At 42.5% G+C, this 18,373-nt stretch overlaps 1 long non-coding RNA gene across 2 annotated transcripts in view; it reads left to right on the top strand.

Annotated features, from left to right (window-relative positions):
- The window catches only part of LOC310833197, a 61,974-nt gene that overhangs the window by 9,970 nt on the left and 33,631 nt on the right, over positions 1-18,373 (top strand). For both annotated transcript variants that reach the window (XR_014558582.1, XR_014558583.1), the window contains exon 3: positions 17,805-18,000. This is a non-coding gene — a long non-coding RNA (uncharacterized lncRNA). The remainder of the gene's footprint in view (positions 1-17,804; positions 18,001-18,373) is intronic.

The raw sequence follows: 18,373 nt of genomic DNA, 5'->3' as shown, positions 1-18,373 counted from the left end.
AACAAAGAAAGCTTCAATTTTGTCCAACTGTCCAAGTCCCTCTTAATTTCAGTCCAACATTTTTCATAATTATCCTTAAATAGATTCAGATTTTTTGCTGTTATATTCACCCCTAGGTATTTTACTTTTTTAACCACAGTTAGTTCTGTTTCCCTCTGAAACCGTTCTGACTCTGTATCTGTCAAATTTTTCCCCAGCACCTTGGTTTTCTGTTTATTTAATTTAAATCCCGCTACCCGACCAAAGTCTTGTATCAGTTGCAATACTCTTTTCGTACTAGATTCCGGCTCCTACAAAGTCAAAACTAGGTCATCTGCAAAGGCTTTAAGTTTATATTGTTTCGCTCCGACCTGGATCCCTTCCACCAACCGGTTCCCTCTGATCATATTCAAGAGCACCTCCAGAACCGAAATAAATAGCAGAGGGGAGATCGGGCAGCCTTGTCGTGTTCCTTTTTCAATTTTAAACTCTTCCGTAACCACATTGTTAACTATCAATTTAGCCTTTTGTTCTGAATATATTGCGTCAATCCCATTCTCAAAACCCCGTCCCACTCCCATTTCTTTTAGATTTCCCTTCATAAATTTCCAAGAGATAGTATCAAAGGCCTTCTCCGCATCTATAAAAATTAACACTGCTTTTGTATTTATGTCTGTTTGCAAAAGTTCCAAAATGTCAATAATGTTCCTTGTGTTAGCAAACATGTGTCTACCTGGGAGAAAGCCTGCTTGGTCTTTATGGATTACCTCGTTTAAAACTCTTTTAAATCTGCTTGCCAAGACGTCTGCAAATATTTTGTAATCCACATTTAAAAGGGAAATGGGACGATAGTTCTTGAGTTGTGTCTTTTCAGTTTCCAATTTTGGTATCAATGTGATAAAAGCTTCCTTCCACGATTCCGGCGCCCTCTTCCCCTCCATAATTTCGTTACAGACCTCCATCATTGGTTGGATCAAATAGTCTTTTAATGTCTTATAATACTTGGAGGTCAGGCCGTCTGGCCCTGGAGATTTGCCCAGTTGCATGTTCTGAATGGCTTGTTCAATCTCTTGTCGTGTTATTTTGTTATTCAGGATTAATCTGTTTTTTTGTGACAATTTTGTTAGTCCATTTCTTTCCAAAAATTGTTTAATCTCAACCTCATCTTGCGGCCCTTGAGTATATAATTTTTTGAAATATCTCTGGAAGCACTTTCTGATTTCCATGGGGTTCTGAATGTTTCTTCCTTCAGTTTCTAGATTTGTAACTGTATTTAATTTTTGTCTCTTCTTCAACTGCCATGCAAGCAGTTTCCCACATTTATTCGCCGATTCAAAAGTTTTTTGTTTCATTAATTTAATCTTCCACTCTATTTCCTGATTTATCAGTTTAGAATATTGTGCTTGGTAAAGTTTAATTTCTCTCAGAATTGGCTGTGACTTCGGGTTTGATCTTAACTTCTTCTCCAATTCTTTGATTTTCTGCAGGATCTTGTCTTTCCTTTCATTTTGTGTCCTTTTCTTTACAGCCTTCTGTTGTATCAAGAACCCCCTCATCACAGCTTTGCTTATGTCCCAGATAGTTCTTTTTTCCACCGTAGTGTTCATATTTATCTCAAAATAATCCTTCAAAACTTTTTGGGCCTTCTTAATAATCTCCTGATCTCTAAACAAATTGTCATTCATCTTCCATCTAAAGGAACCGGTTGGCAGTAGTGTCATGTCCATCTTGAGTGCGTTATGGTCGGAGCAGGTCTTTGGGCAGATATCCACTTTTCTGACCTTGGGTGCCAGACCTCTAGTTATCCATATTTGGTCGATTCTTGTCCAAGTCAGCTGGGCTTCAGAGAAAAATGTTCCCTCTCTTCTCAGGGGGTTCTTGGTTCTCCAAATGTCAATCCAGTCCATATTGTCTGTCATTTCAAAAAAAGTCTTTGGTAGTCTGCCATCTTTTGTAACATTTTGGCTTTGTGACTTATCCATGTTGGTCGATACGACCCCATTCATATCTCCCATCATAATGATGTTGTTGTAGTCCAGATAATCCAGCATAATCTCATGCAACTTCTTGTAAAATTCCGATTTCCCGTCATTTGGTGCATAAATTCCTAGTATCAAAATCTTTTCTCCTTGATGTTGTATCTCGGCATGTTTAGCTGGGCATGTTTAGCCTGGAGAAGAGGAGGTTAAGGGGTGATATGATAGCCATGTTCAAATATATAAAAGAATGTCACATAGAGGAGGGAGAAAGGTTGTTTTCTGCTGCTCCAGAGAAGCGTGTGCAATAGAGCAATGGATCCAAACTCCAAGAAAGAAGATTCCACCTAAACATTAGGAAGAACTTCCTGACAGTAAGAGCTGTTCGGCAGTGGAATTTGCTGCCAAGGAGTGTGGTGGAGTCTCCTTCTTTGGAGGTCTTTAAGCAGAGGCTTGACAACCATATGTCAGGAGTGCTTTGATGGTGTTTCCTGCTTGGCAGGGGGTTGGACTCGATGGCCCTTGTGGTCTCTTCCAACTCTATGATTCTATGATAACCAACATTCTAATTAATGCATGAAGGGGTAATAAGCTGTGCTACTAGGCTTAGCTATGTCACTTCTCCTTACCTTGGGAAGAAATAGGTAATCAAACCTCACTATCCTACCTGAGAAGCTCAGCATGTGAAAAGGTTTGAGGCTCTCACCAGCCACTCTTGAGTTCCTATACCAATACTCTGTTATCACTTTGTAATTAAGCTATGTTTTACTGCCTGTGCAACTTTTCTGACTGATGTGTGGAAAAGCATATGAACTGGACCTTTGAATGTTTTGTAAGTAAACCAATTTTTAATTTACCAAATGTGTAGTCTTTTCCTACGCTGGGGGAGGAGGGAAATTTTGGAACTTCCTTGGAAGGGCATATTGTAAAGGTCTATATTTCCACGCTTTACTTTGCAACATATTTTGTGACTTTAAATCTCAGCTGGAGTTCTCTCACTAAAGAGCACTTGCCCCCAAATTGGATCTTGGCATCCAGGAATTAGTGTTTTTGTGTGTGTGTGTGTGTGTGTGTGTGTGTGTATTGTACCAACACTGTCCAATGGATCAAAAGCTGCTATGTAAGCAGACTGGCTCTATCCAATGGGACATACCTTACTTTGAAGCCCACTTCTTAGGTTGCAGGCCTAAGAAGATCCGTGATGGATCAGCATCTAGTCCAGCATCCAGTTACTCACTGTGGCCAAGCAGATGCTTCTGGGAAGTCCACATAGCTTTGCTTCAGTGTACTGATATATGGAGAGAAATTTGCCATGGACATTTCTATGGCTTTGAGTGCTCCTCTAAAAAATTCACCCCAAATGCGGCCCTCTTTGGGGGATAAATTAATTAGTGTCTGCTGTTGCATTATACTACCCTTTCTACAGCTTCTCCTTTCCCACCAGCAACTGGATAGACTGGCAAATGTATCCCTAAATAGATATCCACTGAATCAGAATGCAGGTGTTTGCATTTCAGCTCTGACCCCCAGGCAGATCATCCATTATGTCTAAGAGAGAATGAATGCCAGTTGGAAGAGGCGGAGCTGCACCACACTGATTGACAATTAGTGCCACAAAAGGAAAATATATCCTCCATGTACAAGTTTAAGGAGAAAAGCTGTAGCTTTGTTAAGTATTGTGGATAAGGAGGCTTCTTTTAGAAGTGGATTAATTCCTTTTTTAAAAAAGTATCTTTTACCAGATTTGAAAGAAAATAACTCGACCACATCTGTTGCCAATTACTTAGTGATGTGCAGCTTTGCTGTACAAAATAGCAATAATGTTTTCTATAAAATTTGGGGATAATTATGATTTAAAGACCATTGCTCTGGAATCATGCCAAATAGATGCCTATTTTTCATCTTGAAAAATGATAAACAGGAAAATTGCACTCACATAAAAAGACTCTATCTCACACTCTTTCTGCCGCTTTTGTGGTGTGAATTACTGACTGCCACTGAAACTTGTGGCAGATGCACACCCACATTTGCAGCAGCAGAAAAAAATAGCCGTTGCACTGAAACACTCTTTGACTGAAGGTGGCTCCAAACATCTTCAAAAGAGAGCAGCTACATTATCTTGCTTCCATTCGAAAGGTGTGGATGTCATCATTTTCCTTCCACTCACATCTGGGGACCCTTGAGCAAGGGACACTTGACCATGATAACAGCCAGCCATTCTCATCGTCTGAAGATGCCATTCCCCTTCATAACCAAATGGGGAGTGTTGGTTTGATCTTTCTCATGTTGGTGATAGAATGGACCGTACCATTCCAGCTACAGTGGGGCAATCGCTTTCTTGATGATTTCCCACAAATTAAAAAAGATGGATTGAAATTATGGACAGATTAGCTACATACAAACAAATTGCATGTCGACGGAAAATAAGAATGGATAAATATGAAGAAATCTGGAACAAATATTTAAGCGATAAAGCGGATAGTGGTGGGAAGTAGGGGGAGGATAAAGAGGTGGGAAAATATTGTTAAAAAAGGTGTAGTCATAGGTATATCAGTGTATTCAAATCTGAATTGTCAAATTGTGTTATTGTTATTATGGTTTTTGTATGTGTCTTTTGTGGTTGGTGTCTGTATCAAAAAAATGATTAAATATTTTTTTTTAAAGCAAATTTAAAAAGTGTAAGTAGACTAGCGCAGCAGACAGGACTCACCTAGGATCCTGTTTTAAGTTTATGATTGCTCAGAGTTTCACATGGGAAAAGATTCAAATATGTTATTCCCCACTTACATTTTGCAGTGGTACAGTCCAACTTGTTATACTTAATGTCTTGTTATACTTAATGTGTTGATAAAAATAAATAATCTGTAGTAGCTTATTATTGTTAGTAGCTTAAATGTGCGACTTTGGTTTTTAACTACATAGAAGCATTGAGAGGTGTGAGCCAAGGTTACTACACGTCCCTGTTTCCCGGGGACAGTCCGTGGATTTACAAATCAGTCCCCTGACAAAATCCAACCATTCCTACTGAAGTTGAAGTGTCCCCGGATTCATTGAAAAAAATCTTGTAACCTTAGTGTAAGCACTTCCTTTTCTGCCCATGAACCATCAGATCCCAACAAACAAATAGAACCAAAGCATAAGCATGGCAAATCAAGGTGCCTGTATGTATGTAGGTAGGTATGCAGCACATGGAAATAAAGATATATGTGCACTTCATCTGGGATTCAGTAGCAATGGTAAAACTTGGAATGGTAGCACAGGGAGGGAGAAGGGGGCACTATAAAACCATTAACTGAGGCAGGGGTAACTCATCCCATTTCTCTGCCTGAGGTGAAATGGGAAGGTGCCCCCCCTTACTGGGCTCATGTGACTGCGCTTTCAGGGTTCTGGTGACATCTCATGAGAAGTCTACAAGATCTTGCAGGAACCTGGAAGCCGGAGTTGCTTCTCTTTACTTCTCCAGTGGTGGTGGGGTAGGCAGGTGCCACCCCTTGAGATTCTACCGCCTGAGGCGGCTGCCTCAGTCTGCCTCATCGGTGGGCCGGCCCTGAGTTGAGTATCTAGCTGCACCCCTGTTCAAATTCATCACTGAGCCTGCATAAGAATCGTAATATTAGACTAGGGGAAAAATACAGAATATGAACATATCAGGTGAATCTTTTTGGAACATTTTTTTAAAAAAATTAAATTCCATTCTATTCCTTCCTAGCCTTATAAACTAGGGACTAACATTGGGTCCAGAGCAGAAAAAACCCCAAAGAATGCTTGCCACCCTGATTTAAAAAGCACCTGTAACTATGTATACAGACAGCCATTTGTCTCCTGATTATATTTAAAAGAAAGGAAAGAAGGATGCTATCTCTGGGCCTGTTTTTGGGACTGCACTGGTAATCTGCCCTCTCTAGGTACTCATTTTAGGGGCACGTCGGCTGTGGGGCTCCGGAGGGAGATTAAAAACTATCAGGCCCAAAACACCTGCCTGCCAACCGCTAGTGGTGTCCAAAGAAGTCTGAAAAAGGTGTGACAGACAGCATGTTAGGGTGAGTAATGTTAAAAATGAAAAGATTTGAAGTCTACTCTTTTTGAAAGTGATGGATAATATTTTGGTGGCCCAGGGATGTTTACTCTGACATTTTTGATCAAAGGCTAATCTGGTATTATTCATAGTATGCCAATCTCTAATATATTTAATCACTGACAGATTTTGCAGTGAATAATGTAGAATCAGCATTTTACAGCCACAAGATCAATCAAAACATCTACCCTCATCTCTCTCTGTGTCTAGCTTTTGTTCCAGTACTCACACAAGCCCCTGTTTAAGAAAGTCTATAAGGCTACCCCATCGTGCATTCATGAAGAGGCTTTTGTGAGGTGCAAACGGCAGTGCTGTGGAGGAGGAACAGGAAATGTTCCTCCTATGGACTTCTGCTAACTTACCTTAGGATCTAAGCCAAACAGTATTTCAGTGCCAGGTTAAACTAAGAATTGTATTGCTACGAAAGAGTAAATTTGGCCTGTTTAGCAGGTTTATAAAGACATTTGGCAGATAGCATCCCAGAAGTCCAATAATGGCATAAGTGTTAAGATTAACAAATCTTAATTACTTAACATTCCCATACTCTTTTCTCATCCCTTGCTACCAATACATGATATCTGAGGAAAGGAATGGTTTAGGGAAAATGCCCAACTGTCTTCTCACAATGAAATATTAGTAAAAACTCCCACAAGAAAAGCATTTGATCATGCCTTAGGCAAATGGATAAAACTGAGTACAGTGGTACCTCAGGTTAAGAACTTAATTCATTCTGGAGGTCCGTTTGTAACCTGAAACTCTTCTTAACCTGAAGCACCACTTTAGCTAATGGGGCCTCCCGCTGCCGCCGCGCCGCCGGAGCACGATTTCTGTTCTCATCCTGAAGCAAAGTTCTTAACCCAAGGTACTATTTCTGCATTAGCAGAGTCTGTAACCTGAAGCATCTGCAACCCGAGGTACCACTGTATACAAATCTGGGTATAGTTACTGACACTTATCTTTTTTTACATATACAGTGGTACCTTGGTTCTCAAACTTAATCTGTTCTGGAAGTCCGTTCCAAAACCAAAACATTCCAAAACCAAGGCGCACTTTCCCATAGAAAGTAATTCAAAATGGATTAATCTGGTGCAGGCTGTTGAAAAGCTACCCCTAAAACACTTCTCCCCACCACCCCAGTCAGCGCGATCTTTCAATCTTTCTCTCTCTCTCAAGTCAAAGCAGCTGGGCTTCAGAGTGCTGCCGGGATGCTTCTCCCCACCGCCCCAATCAGCGCGATCTTTCTAAAAACAGAAGAACAACACTAAAAACAGAAGCTCAAGTCATGTTTGACCTCCAGAAAAAATTCGAGAACCAAAACGTTCACTTCCAGGTTTGCGACATTCGGGTTGTAAGTGGTCCATGAACTAAGGTACCACTGTATACTAAGGAAACTATGAACATATTTGGAAGATGCAACTTAAATGCTAATGCAAAACACTGGAAGAGGCCTCCTGGATCAGACCAAAGGCCCCTTCTATTTCACACAGTGGCCAAATGCATACCATTGAAATGTCACATAGGCTTGCCATATTGTGAAGAGAATAAAATAGGATGCTATGACGACTCTCATTTGAAATACCCCTACTATATGTAGGCTATAGAAGCTGTGATATATTGCTGGGGGGGGGGGGGCAGAAGAAGAGGAAAGCAAGTCTTCAGCCACCAGTTACGTCTAGGTCTCATCTAGAAAGTAGAGCCAGAGACATTTTGACAAATATAAAAAATCCACCTGGACAGAAATGTTACCCCTGAAAAAGAGGCTGTGTCCTTGAAGTCACAACCAAAATTCAAGGAGATTGCATCTCCTTCTTTTTGTCACTTGGTGTTTAGAGGAACAGTGCCTCCGATTATCGGGATTCCTTTAGGATAGGGATTTGTTTTGATTTTTGGTGATGAGCATTAAATTATTATTAATAATTAGAGTTTTAGCACTTTGCTTATTGTGTTTTACTTTTTTTATGTTGTTCCTGCACTGTATTCTCAACTGTAAGCTGTGTCGAGACATCATCATCATCATCATCATCATCATTTATTATTTATACTCCGCCCATCTGGCTGGGCTTCCCCAGCCACTCTGGGCGGCTTCCCAAAAAATATTAAAATACTGTAATACATCAAACATTAAAAGCTTCCCTGAACAGGGCTGCCTTCAGATGTCTTCTAAAAGTCTGGTAGCTGTTGTTCTCTTTGACATCTGGTGGGAGGGTGTTCCACAGGGAGGGTGCCACTACCGAGAAGGCCCTCTGCCTGGTTCCCTGTAACTTGGCTTCTCGCAGGGAGGGAACCGCCAGAAGGCCCTTGGCACTGGACCTCGGTGTCCGGACAGAACGATGGGGGTAGAGACGCTCCTTCAGATATACTGGGCCTTTGAGGCCATTTAGGGCTTTAAAGATCAGCACCAACACTTTGAATTGTGCTCGGAAACGTACTGGGAGCCAATGTAGGTCTTTCAAGACCGGTGTTATATGGTCTCGGCGGCCACCCCCAGTCACCAATCTAGCTGCCGTGTTCTGGATTAGTTGTAGTTTCCGGGTCACCTTCAAAGGTAGCCCCACATAGAGCACATTGCAGTAGTCCAAGTGGGAGATAACCAGAGCATGCACCACTCTGGCGAGGCAGTCCGCAAGCAGGTAGGGTCTCAGCCTGCGTACCAGATGGAGCTGGTAAACAGCTGCCCTGGACACGGATTTGACCTGTGCCTCCATGGACAGCTGTGAGTCCAAAATGACTCCCAGGCTGCGCACCTGGTCCTTCAGGGGCACAGTTACCACATTTAGGACCAGGGAATCCTCCACACCTGCCCGCCTCCTGTCCGCCAAAAACAGTACTTCTGTCTTGTCAGGATTCAATCTCAATCTGTTAGACGCCATCCATTCTCCAACCGCCTCCAGACACTCACACAGGACCTTCACCGCCTTCACTGGTTCTGATTTGAAAGAGGGGTAGAGCTGGGTATCATCTGCATACTGATGAACACCCATCCCAAACCCCCTGATGATCTCTCCCAGCAGCTGCATGTAGATGTTGAAAAGCATGGGGGAGAGGACAGAACCCTGAGGCAGCCCACAAGTGAGAGCCCAGGGGTCTGAACACTCATCCCCCAACACCACTATTTTTGTGTGTGCATAAGGCACATTTGCAAATCAGAGAAGCTATTATGGGCACCACACAGAAATCACACTCGAGCACAGACTACAGCTTATACTATTGCTGACAACAGAATGCTTCTTTCAAGCCTAATTTCACCAGGGGGAGGGAGAGGTGACCCTTGGGCATCAGGGAACGTTTGTGTGGGTAGATGTGTGCTCAAGTGCGCTGCTGGTGACCCTGGTATAAGGTGTTGAACAAATGAAAATAATTTTAGATGGTTATACAATTGTTGTTGTTTAGTCATTTAGTAGTGTCCGCCTCTTCGTGACCCCCTGGACCAGAGCACGCCAGGCACTTCTGTCTTCCACTGCCTCCTGCAGTTTGGTCAAACTCATGCTGGTAACTTCGAGAACACTGTCTAACCATCTCGTCCTCTGTCGTCCCCTTCTCCTTGTGCCCTCCATCTTTCCCAGCATCAGGGTCTTTCCCAGGGAGTCGTCTCTTCTCATGAGGTGGCCAAAGTATTGGAGCCTCAGCTTCAGGATCTGTCCTTCCAGTGAGCACTCACGGCTGATTTCCTTCAGAATGGATCGGTTTTATCTTCTTGAAGTCCATGGGACTCTCAAGAGTCTCCTCCAGCACCAGAATTCAAAAGCATCAATTCTTCGGCGATCAGCCTTCTTTATGGTCCAGCTTTCACTTCCATACATAACCACTGGGAACACCATAGCTTTAACTATATGGTTGGCAAGGTGATGTCTCTGCTTTTTAAGATGCTATCTAGGTTTGTCATCACTTTTCTCCCAAGAAGCAGGCAATATGGTTATATAATTTTAGATTATCTACCTCTTCTTGGCATGCAGCCAAAAATAAGCACTTGAAAATAAAATAAGTTGCCTAACTCTGACTTAGAGAAGGGTTCTTAGATGCTGGGTCCATGGTTTCATTCAAATCAAAATGTCATGTGAATTTTAAACCAACTGAGGCTCCCTGACCTTTAAAATGCAGCACTGTAAATTCTGCAGCATCATAATTCTGATAGGAATACCTCCAACTCCATAATAGCTTGGATATTGCTTATGGGCTGTCATAAAAATTCTAAAGCTTTCATGAGAAGAGTGTTTAATTCCAATCGCTATTATATTTAATACTTTAATAGAGGCTTTCACTGTTCAGGTTTTTTTTTTAATAGTTTGCGACAATTTAAACTCCAAAGAAAAATGGCCTTCTATGCAGGAAAATTTGTGCTGGTAACATGAAGAAATAGGAAGACACTGTCTGCTGACTGATGGATAATTTTACAATATTTTGGAAGGTTTAATAGAAAATGGTCTGTTTGCATGGCAGTGTAGATTCCAGTTCTCTGTTTTAGTGTTTGCGTGAAAAGCCCTAAATGACTTCGGACCCAGTTATCTGAAGAAACACCTCCTTTTGTATTGTCCTGCCTGTTATTCAAGATCAGCCTGGGTGGACCTTGTTGTAATCCCATTGCCAAGTTAATTGTGTGGAGCTGGGGTTTGGATAGGGCCTTTTCAGTGGTAGCACTTGGGTTCTGGAATATCTCCTCCGCCGTGACGTATGGCTGGAGCTGACATTAATTAGTTTCCAGGGCCTGCTGAAAACTTCCTCTTTTTCCATTTGTAGCCATCTAGTTTGTCTTAGAAAGGAATATTTGGAGTGAATCATATATTGTCTTGCTGGATTTAAGACGTCCCTGTTTCCTGGGGACAGTCCCCGGATTTACAAATCAGTCTTCTGACAAAATCCATTGAAGCTGAAAAGTGTCCCCGGATTCATTGGGGGGGGGGGAATCTGGTAAGGTTACCTTAAGGTGTATCTTATTGTGTATTTTTGTCATCTTGACTCATCCTAAGATCACTTTGCAGGATCACTTTTACAAATAAGTAATTGGTGTGGCAGTCAAAAGAGGGTTGGTATATATGATCGATGTGTGATTCTTTGCAATCGCCATAGCAAATGTCTACTTGTATCAGCAAACTCCTGGGATCAAGATAATGGTCTCTTTTTCCTACTAGGCTGCAAAATTAGAATAGATCTCTGGAATTAGGTTTCTGAAATTAAAGCTATGATAATGACCAGATGTTGCTGGAAAATATTTGTTCCCAAAACTTTGTCCTCACTCATTTCAGCAAAGTTTTACAATACAGTTTTCCCTATGTGCTGCCTTAGTTGCTAAAGATAGTGTTATGAAAATCTCTGATGGGATTAAGTTCTGGAAATTGAATTTCACATTTATTACTTTTTGAAAGTGATCCTTAATTTTCTGTGGGGGAACACAAAGTATCATTTTCTTCTCCTTTCAGATATTGGGCTAGCTTCTTAGATGGTGTAAGCTGGCATTTCACACTAACCCCCAAAGCAGCATAGTGGTCCATTATTCTAGAGCAACTGAGAATCTGAAAGTTCTATCGCTTCATAGTCTAAAACTGCTAACCAGGATGCCCCATGGGTGGATATGCTAGGTACTGAAACAGGCCTAGGAGAGGAAGACATTGCTGCAGATGTGTGGCTTATCCCAAAGCTATGAACAACCAAAGGCTGCACCAAGGACTGCATCCCTGGTGCAATGAGGGGAGAATGCAAATACAGGCCCTCAGCTGCAGTGGTTTCAGTTGGGGTTGCCATTTACTGGAAAGGAAGCAAGCACTTTCTAAAAGAGGAGAAGTGTCTAGAACAGCATGCCTATGGGCTGCTGGCTCATGACTGCAGCTTGGAACATCAGCTGTGAAATTGCTCCACTCACCAAGACAAGGCAAGAAGAGGACTTCCCACTTGGTCTGAGACACCCTGAGAACCAACAGTCTTGACGGCTCTTTGAGTTTCTTGCCCTGCCTCCTTCTGGCTTGTTTCCTTAATCCTGACTTCCTGGCCTTCTTCTCTTGTATCTCTGGCTCAACTGCTCTAGCTCAGCCTTGACAGGAAAGGATGCTGACTGTGTTCTAGACTGCCTCCTTCAAGATGACGGTTGCCATTGTGAAGGAGAGGCTCACAGGCCAGTCTCTCTCTCTCTGGACAAAGGGCTCGCCAAGAGAAATGGAGAGATTGTTTTGTGCATTTCCTGACACAACTGGCAGCTATGCCCTTCTCTGGAAATGGCTCCTATCCCTGTGAAACCGTGGCACCGCATATCAGCCATTCCAATGCCTTTTGTACTCCCTGGTTGCAACTTAGGAAACCAGGAGGACCCAATTTATTCTTACCAACTAATTGGATAGAGTAGACAGCCATAATGGCTTTCAGATTCCTCAAAAATTAAAGGGCTAGAGATGTCATTTTCTTTAAATGAAAGCTACAAATTCAAGGTGGGGTCTGGAAATATCTGAAAAGGCCAGATCCACACAGGCCTTTCTATGGCATCAGCTGTGGGCACATCATTGTAAACTGATTGCACATTTTCATTCTGCGTCCCACCAGTTCCCCAGAGGTTGCTCTTTCAATTCCTGCCCACCGGACAAATGGCTATTTCTGAAAGATAAATCACATTTATCATTCCCATTATTATAAGTGGTTTCCCTGCCCCCCCCCAAAAGCTATGTTTTGCTTATTTCATAGCTTCAAAATTCTCTCTCTTTAGATCTGCATTTTGGCAGATATCTTGAGTGGCAAATGTGCTCTATTGTGTTACTGGTAATGGTTGGGGACACAGTGGTGCAAAGGAATGATCTTTCACCATCATTGCACTTGCAGCCAGTGGAGGCCACCAAGATTTATGGGATTCTGGAAACTTGAGGTGTTATATTGTATTCCCTGGACTTAGGTACAATATCTGCTGGTGATGTGATTTTTACAGCTGGATAATCACAGTGAATAGTAGGATGACTATTGATGGGAGGCCTTCCTGGAAATCTTTATAGCTCCTGTAGTCATTGTAAAATATGATGTCAAGGGCTAGTGGAAACCAAAGCTGCCCTGAGTCTAGTTTCTTTTTCTTACTCATATAGCATGATTCCTTTTCTATAGGCATACTTTTCTTCCACCATTAAGCTGCAACTCATTTTAAGCTTCAGTCAAGGTTATAGGGAGGAGAGTGACATTTTTCACAAAAATAGCACACTGGGATGTGCTGTTTCAGCCCGCTCGCTAGGAAACTTTGGGGTTTTCAGGTATTCCCCAACCTTGGGCAATCTTCTGAATCTAAATACTTTTATTACAGAGGTGATCATTCCTCTATTGTGGATCAGCAATTCTATCAGAGCTCAGGGAACAAGAGTGTTAACTCCCTCCCAATTTATTTCTTTTTCTTTTTCTTTTTAACCCTCCCTATTTCTGGAAAAAATAATATCCATCAAGGGGTTTAAAAGTGCTTGAATTAGGATGGTTAGGGGGTTCCTAAGGAAACCCCAGCATCATGGCCCACATCTGGGTGCCACCAGCCACTGCAAGACCACAATGCTGAGCTAACAGTCTTTGTACCTCTGACACTTTGCTGTGTTTCTTGCCCATCCAGCAGCACTTACAAGGAACCACTGGTGACCTCCAGTGAATCACCATTGGAACTCACCTTGTGCATTCTCATAATGCCATCGTTCTCCCATTTCCACCCCCTCCCCAATATTTTGTTCAAAATCATGATGATACCACCTTGATGTCTGCAACCCATACAGCATGTGCACTTTTACACCATGCAGAAAATACCAGATCCTCCTTGCTCTGCACATAAATACTCAGCAGCGGACACTAGCAACCCACTTTGTGAGCCCATGTTAGGGACTGGCTAGATGGTGAGGAGTGGTGAAAGGTGTCAGCTGGGGAACCCCCAAGGGAAATCCTAGAGGAGGAAGGATCAGAAGGCAGGGATTGGTGGTGGGACACTGAAGAGGTTAGAGGGGGAAGATTGGGAGGAGGGGCTGGAAACTGAAGGGGCGACAGAGTTTTGTGAGCCAGAGGAACCTGTGAAAGGGAACAGTTCAGACTCTGAAGCTGAAGCAAAGGAGTGGGGTCAAGGGGCTGCTAAAGAATCCCGGGACTCTCCATCTCCTGCTGCGACAAGCTCCCCTCCCCCTGGTCTCCAAGAACGTGCAGGAGAAGGGCAGAACAGAGGTCAGAGGTGGGCAGACACAGTTTGAGACTGCTTGGGAAACATCCGGGAGAGGGAGCCTTAGGTTGGCTGGAAGGCAAGGACCTTCAATCCAGGCAACCGCTCTATAGGGGCCTGCTGGGAATTGTTGCTGAGTTGTATGTTGTGTCCTTGAAGAAAGAGTTAACTTCACTGCCAACTGACTCTGCGTTGGACTCCAGGCCTGACAGCCCACACTGCTCAGTGCATGAGTTGTAAGTGAATTCATGGATTTTATGGTGGGTTGCAGAATGGGCACTAGCATTTCCAGATCACCATTTTTTTAACAAATGCTGGTATCAAGAACATCAAAGTGACTTTAACATTTATATATTGTGAAAACAACAGCATTCTGATTGAATTTTGGCTTCTGCCTGTCAGTGAGGCAGAATAGATGACAACAAGGCATTTCAAATTCTTGAGTACTGTTGTGACATTTCTTAAATGATATATGTGGAGTGTATTCAAACAGCTGTTTAGCTTAGCGGTTCATGGATGGAAATTGTCAAAAAGAATAAATGGTATTCATTGAAATCCATAAAGGTAATAAAATAGTGAAAGAGATGGCAAGAAAAACAACTCCATCACCGGCAGTGTGGTTTGCAAGATAACAGCTGTGCTTCATAACACTAAGGCAAGGGGAGGGAACCTTTTCTGAAGGTTGGGGCCGATCATTATCTCCTTCCCCCTCCTGTTGTGACAAATTTGACAGGTGGGTGGGGTAGCCCACCTGTCAATCACCTGACATTAGTAAGATGTGCTGTGCTTTGAAGCCCCGATTCTTGGGACTTCAAATCACAGCACAGAGCTGTCTAAAAGCTTTTTGCAAAGAGCCCAGTCCTGCTCTTTAAAGTGCCCCAAACTGGAAGTTCCAAAAGCAGCAAGGGGGCTTTCAAAGAGTGGTGGTCCTTGAGATCTCATGCTCCTCTTCCGGGTTGGCGCCATCATTTAATGGAGGATTCCCTCTGAGCTCCAGAGGGAATTGGCTCCGTAGTTTGGGTCTTGCCGCTGCGGCCACGTGGGGACCCTTAAAATCACAGGCGCGAAAGCCTGTGAACACAGAGACTCGGCGGGCACCATTTGCGCCCCCCAATCCGTGAAGGAGCCTTTTTAAAGGCTTCAGAACGGGGACGGGGTGCAGCGCGGTGCTGAGAGTACTCCCTCTTCTACAGAGTGAAGCCGCAAGCCATTGACGGAGAGCGCTGATTTTTTCCTTGGATTAATCGGACTTTAAAACATCAACCCATGAGTAATACGGAGATTGGAACTTTAAAAAATTTCTTTTTTGGATCAGGAACGAGTGGGGAAGGGTTAAAAAGGAAGTCCACCCCCGCTCTTTGTAAACAATCTAAAGCAAAGGACCTGTTAGCTAAGGTCGAGATAATTTTTCTTTGTTTTTTAGTATAAGATTTTAACTTCACGGTTCTGACATTATAAGAAGATTTACTGGAGGATAAAAGATAAATTTTGGGAGCTGAAATTTCACCCCCCCCCCAGACCCGGGAGCGTCCCGCGAGAAAGCCTGCTGATGTAATATTGAAGAGTTTGACAGCTGTCAAGTTAGCTGTCAGACAGTTAGCTGTCAGCCGGAAAAAGAGAACTTTGTTTCCGTTGCTTCTGCTGGTTTATTTGTTACAACTTGCTGAAAATAAGGAAGGGCTGATACAAAATAACTGGACTTTTGGTTTTGAGCTGAAAGGAATATTAAGGAACTAAAATCCCCCTAGAGGGGTTTTAGTGACATTACAGGAATGGCTGGAGGATGGAAAGTTCAAGCAGAATTGGACAGAGCATTTGTTCTCTTGGGAAAGTTACAAGGTCAATTCAATGTTTTGGCTACAGAGGTTTCAGTACTACGCTTGACAGTAAATAACAGTGTTGAATCTGATAAGGACTTGAAACAGGAAGCCCATCCAACTGAACAAACAGATGAAACTGAAAGCTTTGACAAGATGGAGCAATATGTTGCTTTAGAAGAAAATGAAGGAGGAGCTGGAATTCTGCAGATGCCAAAGGAGAGCTGCAATTTGAGGCCTGACATGATGACAAAAAAGGAAAATAAAAATTTGATGTGGAAAGCCTGGCCTGAATTGGAGACTGAAAAATGGAGAAATCTCCTTTTGTGGAGATCTGAAGACCTGAGGATTACAAATTTGCTGAAGGTGAAAGTTGGAGCTTTGGGGACATTTGGATTTGAAAGGAGTATGAAACAAGAGTTGGAGTACCCCACAGGCTTTGTTTTTAAATATGGAGGTCTGGCTGGAAGCAATATGGATCCTGTTGGGCCGGAGCTTCTCCGAGATTTGGGGTTTAATATCAAAGATTATCAAAAAGACCGGCAGAGAGGAACTGAGAGAGATTTAAGTGCCTCGGACGTGAGATCTCCAGGCTAAATAACATATAAAGACTGATGGATATTGGTTGGGGACTGGAACTGGGAAAAGGGTGGGTGGAGTTTGGGAATCCAAAGGGTATACAAATATAATTTGCTTGGCTTTTATATTTTTGTTAGTTGTATGGAAATTGGGAAAACCGTGGAAGGGAAATTTTGGTCGACTTTAGGAAAAAGGTTTAAGAATAATTAATGAGGTATAAGTATTGATGTGTAAATTTGGATAAGTTAAAATTGGTTTTTAAATCAAAAAGAAATAAGGTTTGCAAAAATATAAATTGAGGAAATGGAAGAAAGAAGAAAAGTAAAATAACAGCAGGTTAGAACAAATTATTAAGTTAAAGTGGAGAAATAAGTTAAGGACTTGCTGAACTGACAATTTAAATTGGAATACAAGAAGGGGAGGTGTGAGGAGGTCTGAGAAATAAGGTAAAAGAAAATAAGTAATTGAAACTTTATGTGTTTTTAATTGTTGTTAAGTTTTGAATTTTTTGTATTTTTGTGTTGTTTTTATTTTGTTTATTTTTTATTTTTGTTTTCGATTTTTATATGTATGCTGAAAATACCAATAAATATTCATTAAAAAAGAAGAAGAGATCTCATGCTTCTGAGCCATAAAGGGCTTTAAAGTTCAAAGCCAGTACTTTGGATTGAGCCCAGAGATTAATTAGTAGCCAGTGCAGTCAGGTCAGAAACAGTGCAATATCACCCTACCTTCTGGTCCTAGACAATAATATGGCCTCTGAATTCTGCATAGTCTACACTGCACTAAATGTATGACCTGTCTTCAAAGGCAGCCCCGTGTACAGCATATTGCAGTAATCTAACCTAGAGGTTACCACAGGTTCGGCAACTCAAGCTGTCTATATAGGGTAGCAGCTGGGGCACCAGTTGAAACTGCCAGTGAACCTACTTGTGCCTCCAGTGACAGTGAAGAATACAGAAGTACCTCCAAGCTGCATGGCAGCTCCTTTGAGGGCAATGCAAGCCCGTCCAGAACATGTTGAGTCCCATCCATCTAGCACTGCTCCATAGCACTACCTCAGTCTTATCTGGATTGAGCTTCAGTTTGTTGGCTCTCATCCAGTCCATTACCACAGCCAGACACAATCCAGAACATCCACTGCCACAAATGCAGATGTAGAGGAGGAAGATAGCTGTGTGTCACCAGCTTGATGATGGAACACACCCTAACTCAGCCCTTTCATATTTCAGATGTCTAGCAGCATGGGGGATAAGATTGACCCCTGTGGAACCTCACATTGAAGGCTTCACAGAACCAAGCTGGATCCTTCAAGCACTGCTCTACGGTGACGGCCACCCAGAGACCACTGCAAAGCAGTGCCACTCACTGCTACAAGGAAAGGGAAGGCCATGCAGCAGAGACAACTGACCCAGGGACTAAGGGCCGGTAAGACAGAAACTAATAAATAGAGAAACGTTAATGGGGAGCTAAACTGTACATTAATTAGAAGTAAATATTTCATAAAAACAAGAGATTGCTTCCTGTTTTGTTGGCGGCGACAGAAATGTTTCAAATTTGATAGAAACATGTATGTTGCCAAGTAATATGAATATACTTTTAAACTGAAGTATTCATGGGAAATATCTGTTGAGTATGGAAGTGAGAGCTGGACCATAAAGAAGGCTGATCACTGAAGAATTGATGCTTTTGAACTATGGTGCTGGAGGAGACTCTTGAGAGTCCCATGGACTGCAAGAAGTTCAAACGTATCCATTCTTAAGGAAACCAGCCCTGAGTGCTCAGTGGAAGGACAGATCCT

The sequence above is a fragment of the Podarcis gaigeae genome (genome assembly GCF_964106915.1).
Source record: "Podarcis gaigeae genome assembly, chromosome: 1".
NCBI classification, from domain to species: domain Eukaryota; kingdom Metazoa; phylum Chordata; class Lepidosauria; order Squamata; family Lacertidae; genus Podarcis; species Podarcis gaigeae.
The sequence above is the reverse complement of the archived record's forward strand: the minus strand, read 5'-3'. Positions and strand labels throughout refer to the sequence as shown.